Source organism: Macrobrachium rosenbergii, chromosome 12 (assembly GCF_040412425.1).
Source record: "Macrobrachium rosenbergii isolate ZJJX-2024 chromosome 12, ASM4041242v1, whole genome shotgun sequence".
Lineage (NCBI taxonomy): Eukaryota > Metazoa > Arthropoda > Malacostraca > Decapoda > Palaemonidae > Macrobrachium > Macrobrachium rosenbergii.
Genome location: NC_089752.1, coordinates 102,731,591 through 102,741,290, shown reverse-complemented (window position 1 = coordinate 102,741,290; position 9,700 = coordinate 102,731,591). Strand labels below are relative to the sequence as shown.

General features: G+C 36.5%; 1 long non-coding RNA gene across 2 annotated transcripts; it reads right to left on the bottom strand.

Moving 5' to 3' along the window:
* Positions 1–6,408: 6,408 nt before the first annotated feature.
* Positions 6,409–9,393, bottom strand: LOC136843803 (uncharacterized). 2 transcript variants are annotated; one of them, XR_010854683.1, is made up of 3 exons: positions 9,240–9,393; positions 8,658–8,754; positions 6,409–6,779 (listed from the first exon to the last, which is right to left on the bottom strand). It is a non-coding gene; the product is annotated as an uncharacterized lncRNA (long non-coding RNA). The 2 variants fall into 2 exon arrangements; XR_010854684.1 differs by lacking the exon at positions 9,240–9,393 and adding an exon at positions 8,978–9,231.
* Positions 9,394–9,700: the final 307 nt, after the last annotated feature.

Genomic DNA, 9,700 nt, shown 5'->3' with positions numbered 1-9,700 from the left:
TACCTTACTCTACTGAAGTACAATTTTTAGGAATGGTCTTTGATGAAAAGCTCACTTGGAATAATCATATTGACCAGTTAAAAGGAAAAGTGATGAGATCACTAAATATTTTAAAAGTAGTACTGTATCTAATTTTAACTTGGGTGCTGATAAGAAATCATTGTTAAGGTTTATAATGCAGTATGTTTATCTGAGTTAGACTATGGCTGTCAAGTATACTTCAAAAGACTAAACTTAAGGAATTAGATGTTGTGCATAATATGGGGGTAAGGATCTGCATTGGCAGTTTTAGAACTTCATCCACTGGACTTATGAGCTTGGTCTGAGATATACCACGCTGCTGAAAAACTCAAAGGAGAATCCTTCTTTTGAGATCTTTAAACAGTGTGACTCAAGGCTTTTTGGATCTAGATCTTCAATACCATTTCAGATCAGACAGCTGGGTGAACTGGAGGATGAAAGCATAAAAATGCAAAGATCCTACAAGTTAAACACCCTGCTATCCCTCCATGGTTTATTCCAGCAGTAGATGTCTGCATTAAAGAGACAAAGAAGAAAGATCGTCCGGAAGAAGTCAGAAACAAGTTTTTGGAGCATGATGAGAGACATAAATGACAAGAAAATCTATACTGACAGATCAAAATCAGAAGATGGAGTGGGATGTGCAGTGGTGTGTGAGGGGGAATCATATATAAAAAAGTTATCATCCATATTCACCGCTGAAGCAACAGCCAGTTGATGCTTTAAATCTTGCATCTGATAAGAAATTTAAATCCACAGTAATATATAGTGACTCGAGGAGTGTTTTAGAAGCCCTAAAGAAGTTTGATCCTACCCATCCCTTAATTCAAAAGGCTCAGGAATGGCTTTTTTATCTTTCTGTTTGCCACAAATTAACCAAGTTTTGTTGGATTCCTGGGCACACAGGTATAGAAGGGAACGAACTGGCTGATAGTAACGCAAAGGATGTTGCAAGATGTGATTTCTCAACTAGTAAGGTGCCACATTCGGATATACATTATTAGAGGGTACATTTGTAAGAAATGGCAGCAGAGGTGGACTTCCTCCATTTTATCCACAAATAGGAAATATTAGAAAAAGTATTGATTTTTTGAGTTCGGGTTTTAATCATAACAGAAGATTCGAGATCATCTTAGCAAGGCTTAGGATTGGCCATACCTGCTTCACCCATAGTTAAATTTTAGAGGGAACCAGTGCCCCAGTTTGTGCTCACCGTGGTAGTAAGCTATCCGTTGAACACACGCTGGTGCACTGTCCTAGATTTAATCTCCTTCAGGCAAAGTACTTATTAGCAGGGAAGACTTTAAAGGCCTGTCCAGATGATTGAGCACAGCTCGACGGGCACTGCCTGCAAACGAGCAAAGCCCACAGGTACAACTGTAGTGTTGTCCACATGGTGCCGAGCTGGCCCAGACAAACCCGGGCACAGCCAGGGAGTGTGGTCATTCAGGCAGGACCTGCAGACTGTGTGTGGTATGTTAACTACCAGTATGGTGGCCACCAAGAAGAATCGCAAGAAGAAAGCTCTAGATAGCATAATACTGTAATCGCTGTGTGTATATGTTCAATTTTACATTCCAAAGGCAAGGGTGTTCCCAATAAAGTTCTATTAAATGTAGAACATGAGGTCTCAACCACTGATCCATAATAGAAGCACAGACAGACAGGTCTGTCAGACACTCGAGTGAACAATGAAACCCTCTACCCTTTGCCTCCATAGGAAGCCTCGTGTGTCTGGCAGTGACGTCATATTACCAGCCATGGGCACTGTCTGGTGCTTTCGCCAAACAACCAACACAGGAACTTTGCTCGTGTTTTAGCAGGCACAAGCAGTAAACTTGTTAACCGGCAAACTACTCGCTTGTGCACGCAGGCAATGCTCGATTGTCTGGACGGGCCTTTAGAAATTTTAAATGATGTTGAGGTAGATAACCTTATGGGTTATCTTAGAGAATCTGATCTTTTTAATGAGATACAATTTAGTGTATTTATTAAAGATTTGTCATATTTTATATATTAAGTATATATTTTAAATATAAAATTTTCATATATTTGTTTATGGTTTTTATTTAATATAAAAATTTTCATATATTTTTTTTATGGTTTTTATCTGATATTCTTTGTTCGTTTTTTACACTGCACTGAATAATCCTGATGGGTTCTGGTGCTTGGTGTTCAAGACCTAAATTCCATAATCATAATCAATCAATCAATCAACCAGGGAACTTACGTTTGGTTACCGCCGTATGCTTGGCTAGCTCAGATGCTTTGTGGGCTTGCATTGCACAGTAATTATATCACTATAGTAAACACATACAATGATAGAAAGAAACAGAGATGAAAAGATCCCATTGGGAAAAGCAGCAATGTTCACAATGTAAACAAAGTGAAAAACAGCAAGGAGGGCACAGGGAAGCGAAACACAGCCTCACCATAGCGCGGCCGAAGGTAAAGTGATGCTCCACTGACCAGGTGGGTGAGGCTTCCCACCCAGTTGTATGGTAGTTAACTTGTTTAAAAGTTCAACTGCCAGTTCCAGCTGCGCTGAAGGTAATTCCTGTATAAAGACCGAGAGGTTTGTATATTGTGTAGGAACAATTACTTCTTCTCTAAAGAACCACCAACCAACTCTGAAAACACTTAGCAAATTAAATTTACCTTAAAATAAAAACTTGGAAATATTTTAGTGACTGCTCGTCTAAATAAAAAAAACTTCAGCAAAATTTCTCTTGTTTAAATAACTCTTTTAGTCCAAGTTTTGGTCAAAAGGATAACCTTTGTGGTCTACGGATTTTCTTCTCTGGCTTAAGACTTTAACTGGAATTGTCAATGTTTTGAGAAGAAATTGCTCTTTAATTGCTCTTTTGGAAGTATAAAATGGTCCAAATTTGAAGAGGTTTTAAACAAAACATTGTTTCCACCAGCTTCTCCATGAAATCTGACATCTTTATAATTATCTAGGGGCACTCTTATGCCTCAGTTCTCTTGTCTATATCTAATTACTAGGCACTTTACCATGGTTTTCATTAATGGAGCTCACCTTGAAGCAGGTTTGATCCTGATTTTTTTTAACTTGGAGTCTGAGTTTTTAACTTTGAAGAACTGAACTATAGCAATAAATGATATTTGTACTGTGTCAAGACTCTGGGGACTCAAGAGAACTAAAGTTAAAACATTTTTACAGAAATAAGTAAAATTTTGACAAAAACAACAGTCATTTATTCAGTTTCTGATGGAAAATGTGGAGATCTGGGATGCCCTGTTTTCATCATAATTTTATAATCTTAAACAGTAAGTAATTACCTACAAGAAAATGTTTATTTGGCAATTTTAAAAAAATTTGTCACTTATGAATTTCTGCTTGATTACAGCATTTTCTATTAGATTAAAACTGCCACCAACTTCAAGATGAAACACTTATCAATTCGTGAACCAAAAGGCCCTTTGACTCTTAAAAAGGTTTTCTGATTTAAAAAATCAAGAAGTTTGAAACAAGTGCTGAGAGGAGATGGACTTTAAAAAGGCACAAACTACTATTCAGTGTTTATGAACAGTGTGGATCAATGGAAACAAAATACTACAAAGATAATGTTGATTTTTCTCATGAAATTTGAAGTTTGCAATATGGGGTGGATCTGGTAACTCACATCAATATACTGAAGGTAGTTATGACAAATGAAGTACAGTACTCTAATTCTAATAAAAACCCCTGAAGTGGGTGGTTTTATAATTGTCCTAGATAAACCAAATAAACTTATTTTTTGCAGTTAACTATGATCCTGCAGAAATGTAATGTATTGCTTAATGACATCATTTGCTAAATGACACTTTAACTGAAGACAGCAATTTACTTTGCACAAATGGCCTGTAACAACAAATCTCGCTACTATAATTTTGTATTACATTAGGCTGAAGATGTTAATATTTGTGCTAATGAATAGAGAGAGAGAGAGAGAGAGAGAGAGAGAGAGAGAGAGAGAGAGAGAGAGAGAGAGAGATTGCAATTAAGATGAGATTCTTCATAATACTGGTGTCTTTTGAGCAATTTCTTCTCAACCTGTACAGAACACCAAAGGGTAATTGTGCATAGTTTTGGTTCTTCATGGAATCTCAAAACTTAGGGAATGTCCAGTAGAGTTTATCAGTTATCAAACTTTTTTTTTGTATTACATTGAATACTGATTAACAAAAATCAGTACTAGGTTTGCATACACATGCTTTGATTTTTTGCAAACTTCTGCCACCAAATCAGTGTGAAGTTTTAATGGTTTGTGGATTTTTAAAGGGTATTGAAACATGATATCCAACAGCCTAATCTAGCCAACCTGAAGAGGAACATGTAAACAAAAGGTGGAATAAAACACCACAGGAAAAACACACATCTGTTGCTCGTTGCTGTTTGAGAAAGTTACTTCTGGACATACCTACCCAAAGTTTTTGCAGAAAAGCTGTCTTAGTTCTTTCCAACTATTTTACCTTATTGGAAAACAAAACTTGAGTTTGTACTTTACTAAAGTGTAAAACTTCCTTTTCACCAAAGGACAAAACTTGGATTTTTACTTCACTGAAGAAGTAAGTTTTACAAATATATATATTTCAATAAATAGCAGGACATAGGAATTTTGGCTTCTCAGCAAAAATTCATATGTTTTGTACATTTGTGAAATATACATATAAACATTTATAATTTACTTCTTCAATGATGTAAAACCTAAAGTTTTGTTCTTCAGTGAGGTAAAATAGAAGAAACTTAGACAGCTAGTTAGGAAGAGACCAAATGGATTGGGTGTAGAGCAAAAAAACAAGACACCAACACAGCTAGAGACCAAAGGCCCTGCAGCAAGGACCTTTAGCCCATCTTTTATGGGGTGCATAAGGCATACTGCAAACAGCACGTTTTGAAATTCAACTCAAGAGGGGAAAAATACATAACAGGACGAGAAATCCTAAACCTGGAAATGGGGGAAGGAAAAGTGCCAACAAACCAATACTCCTCCAAGCCAAATTGGTGATGTGGCATATACTGTATTTTTACTGTAACTTTTGTTCAAGTTCCAACTGTGATGAAATGTCAAGGGGAAAATATAAGTTTTTACATTACCTTATAAATATATACATATATATATATATATAATCAAAGCCAAAAATATATAAAAAGCAAAAAGCTAAAAATACAGTAGCTAAAAAAATGAAACATTGAAACAGTGCCAAGGTCAAAATGCATCTGTCTTGCAAACAAAAACAGCAAACATTAAATACAATACTGTACCATGAGTGAAATTTCCAAGAAGCACAATTCATTTATGGACAGACATATGAATGCTATAAAGCACATCACTTGCATCCACATGAAAATGAGTGCTAGAAAAAAAAACCGTAACAGAAAACAACATAACTTTAAAGAACAAACAACCCTCAAAAGGCATTTGAAACAACTAAATAAAATACAGTATGAGAATTGTTATTTTCAATATACATAGAGATTAACCAGAACACTGAGTTAAATGAGAAAAACAAGTAGAATGAAAAATAACCAAGGAAACAAAATCACATAACCAAAAGGCCCAAAACATTCAACTATGTAGTCAAAGAGATAACTGGAAGAAAGTAGTTGAAAATGAAAATGTAGACAATATAAAAAAAAGGCCCATCCAAAGTATTCACAAGAAAAAACTGAGGAAAAAGGGGCATGATTTGTATATGAAACATCACAAATGGTTAAGTGTGCTGCAGCTGCTTATTTGCATTGCAACAACATACATTAGTGACACAGAAATACATTTTCCGGCATCTTTTAGCATCTTCCACCCAAAAGCTGGTGCCTCACTCATTAAACTTATCTCCTACTTATGTGCTAACATTTGCTGCCATTACTTACACCAGCAAGGAGGATTAGCAACCAAATGGAAGGGCTGAGGAGAGGGCATGCATCTCGAAAATCCTAGACAGGTTACTCAGAAGACCAATATAACCCAATTCTTTTAATAACTAATTTCTCAACTGGCACCAATCAATTTTGGGAGGTACAGAACATTTAAGTAAGAGGGTTGTACTCTGGAAATAACACATTCAACATAAAACTGGGAGGAATGTACTCTTCAGGTGATGTCAAACAGTTTTAGGTCAAGTCTGTCAGAAGTTCAAGGCTGTGTTAAACAAAAAAACCGAAAAAATGGATGTCCTTATCATTTGTTCATACCAGAAAACTGCAGAAATAATGGTTACCCAAACTACAATATCACATTAAAAATTTAAATGTTTCAAACCATTAAACCTGTTAGCCAAAACATGCACTACCCTTTTACAAACAGTAAGGCTGAAGATTCCACAAAGGTTTAAGAAAAAAATCATAATATCAACATAATTACAATTTTTCCTGATAAAAACAACTGTAAAACTTCAGGAAACATGGTAATTTTTAGCATTCACAGCAAATAGATTCATCAGTTTTAAAATTATTAGTTTGTAAATCAATAACAAAAATTTAACACTTGGAAGAATGCCCAGAGATCTTTTTATTCATTCTCATCAACAACACTGAGGGGTCCAAGAACCACCTATGAGCAGAACAATTTGCTTGCTTTCAGTTGCATTTTGCCTTGGGCTAAGAGAACCAGCACGCACAAGAACAGTAAGAGTGCTGAGCAATGAAACAGAAGGGCAGCATCAGTGACAAGATTTATTCACCCTGACCTTGGTACTGCTGGTTCACTGGCTGCTTAGTACTGTCAGGATTGACTTGAAACCAGAGGCAGAAGCTGAAACACAATAATGGCATCATGAGTTAATTGTCAATACAGTCAGCATCACGTAGCACTAACCTTGTGTACAAAGGCTGCAAATACCCAAATTTCTTGCAACATTACATAATATGTTCCATGACTCTTTAGACTGGGATTACTGATGGAGATGCAACATTTTCATTCCTTTTAAACTCATCCTTTTGAGCTGTTTTTGAGGTTTGCCTTTTTTTGACATACCAATATAAAATTTAAATACTCTACTTTAAAAGAGGCTGAATTCAGCATCAATATTATTATTATTATCATTATTTTTACTATTATATTATTAACCAAATCAATGAGCTAATCTGCTGAAGTCTCGCAGGGATGGCCCAAAAGATTTGTCTTATCAATAACATAGTTTAGATTTCAAAAAAATTGCTGTTTTAAAACTTTTTCATAATTAGTTTAAATGAAAAAGGAGATTCTGACAAAATTTCTTTAACTGACTGTCACTGCAAAGGCACAAAAGACTGGAAAGATTAGTAGCTGGAAAAAGAGGAAGCTTGCAATATTCATAATCTCTTATTCAGAATTGGGAATCATGGAACAGAAGCATATTCACTGGTTCCTGAACATTTTGGTTCTTTCAGAGTTCATCTTCATCCCCTCCTGACTGTCTGCACCCCTACAGAATCCTTGTAAAACTAATAAGGCTAGCTGCTACCCACTTCATTTGGCATGAAAAGAGGTGATGGTCATTGCAATGAATGTGGCACCTTCTGCATACAAAGCTACCTTATTTTCAAGGCCATAAAAATATGGACATAACCTAAAATCAATGCAGATCAAAGAATGCTATCCTGAGGAACATCATATATGACATGACTAATCTAATTAAAATCAGAGCAACAACTTTCTACTCTTGGTCACTTATGAAACTGTGAAGGAAGTCTAAATGTGGCCTCCTTTATAACAAGCATGATATACATTGTTAAATACTTTCAGTTTACTGGGAAGTACAATTCAACAAATTTTTTTCAAACATCTACAAAAACATTATCTTGCAACTTCAGCGTTTAAGAAAATCTGGCCAGATGCCAGTCAACAAGACAAGTACTGTACCTATGAATTAATTTTTAAAAGCAAATATGAAGGAAAAATAATGAAGGAACCAAATATCTGGAAAATTCAGAGGAAGTGCACATGACAAAAGACAGTGGAGAATACTCGACTAATTTCTAAGCAAATACATAAATGGAAATCAGAACCCAAAATGCAATGGATTGTTATGACAATGGCCAGAAAACTTCCACACCAAGGATGAGCTACACAGATATTGCAACAAAAAAGACAAATACATGGAAATGAACTGTAACAATGTTGTGTTTAAATAGCCTGAAAATACAACAAGTTAAGAGTGCTATATATATATATTTTTTATAAAATGCAGAGGTCAATAGGCTCAAGAGTCCAGTGTCCAGAGGGCAATGAGACAATGAGCACTGCAGCCTTACCCTGCAGAGGATAGGAGATAGGGAGGGAAAGTGATGGGGCAACTCAAGAGGGAAGAGTTGACTACTAAGTAGGATGGAAGGCTTAGCACTTGGGAAAACAAAAGCAGGAGTGAGCTACAGTATGCAACTGGTGTTGAACTGTTGTGCACAATTCTCACAAAGGGACAACCAAAGGCTTTGGACAGTAGTTTTAGTGCCTTTATATCACTAATTGAATAAGGAGATTGGGGGAGGGGGCATTTGTTATAACTTTGAAAATACAGAAGACAATGGACACTGTTGAAGGGAACTAGGAACCTCTCATTTTTCACACAAACCATTCGTAACCAATACAGTGCACCAAATCCTTCATCATCATCATCTTCCCTAGAGCCATGAAAATTAACAAAGTACCTACCACACTGTCTTAGGATATCCAGCTGTAAGCAAGGATTATATGCTGAATGACTCACTTTTACGAAGAATTGACTTTACAGTCTCGCAATTTTGTAACCCTGGAAGAAAGAAACCAGTTACTCTACGAAAGTTTTAATTTTTTCCAGGGTGTTAAAGGCAGTAGCCTATCTACTTCTAAAACTAAGATATATTAAATCTCTACTAAGTTGAAATGAAAACCCAATCAAGTATTTTACACCATTTATGAGTGTTCATATAATTATGCACTGGCTTCAACAATTAGAATAAACTGCCTACAGCTGGTCTCTGCTGAGCACTGACCAGAGTACTAGAGGATTTGTCTGAAGGCATATGTGGATCTGATCTGGCCTGTTGGTCAAATGCCTGTTGGGTTACCCACGGTCAGGTGGGACGCAGCACCCTTGGTCAGGTTACTTCAAATTAGGATGTATGTTGTTGCCCAGAGAATAAAAAACCAGTGGAACATGCTATAACATACCACTGACCAAAGGTCCTTTGGCACTAAGCATTCTACTTTGTCTTTTTTTCCTCAAAACAGTTTCCTTTGGACTATCCCACCTACCTTTCAAACTGATCACACTTCACCTTGTTCCAGTTTTGAACTTACTAAAAAAAAAAAAAAAAAAGGGCAGTTTACAGTTTATTTGGCCAGGCCGCGCAACACCTTCTGCCCAGACTACAATCACTCCGCCAAGGTAAATAGTTCCGCAACCCGACCCTGCTACTCAACGCTTTCTGGGGGCATTAGGGCACGCCGCCCTATGTTAGGTTAGGTTGGTTACATCTGGTTAAGTCAGGACCTGGCACAAAGGAAAAGTTTGTCTTGTTTGTATTCGTCCGCCTGTTTCCTAGTCGGAACCAACACGACAGCCTTGGCCAACTAAACTGTCAGGGGTTCCTCTGGATTGCTTAGAATGAAAACGATATATAAGCGTAACATTTGAAAATGTGTTATTATAAGCGTGAAGGTTATTTTAGTTTATCCGGCTACTTTGGCGTAGCCGTCGTAATATCGGTTATATT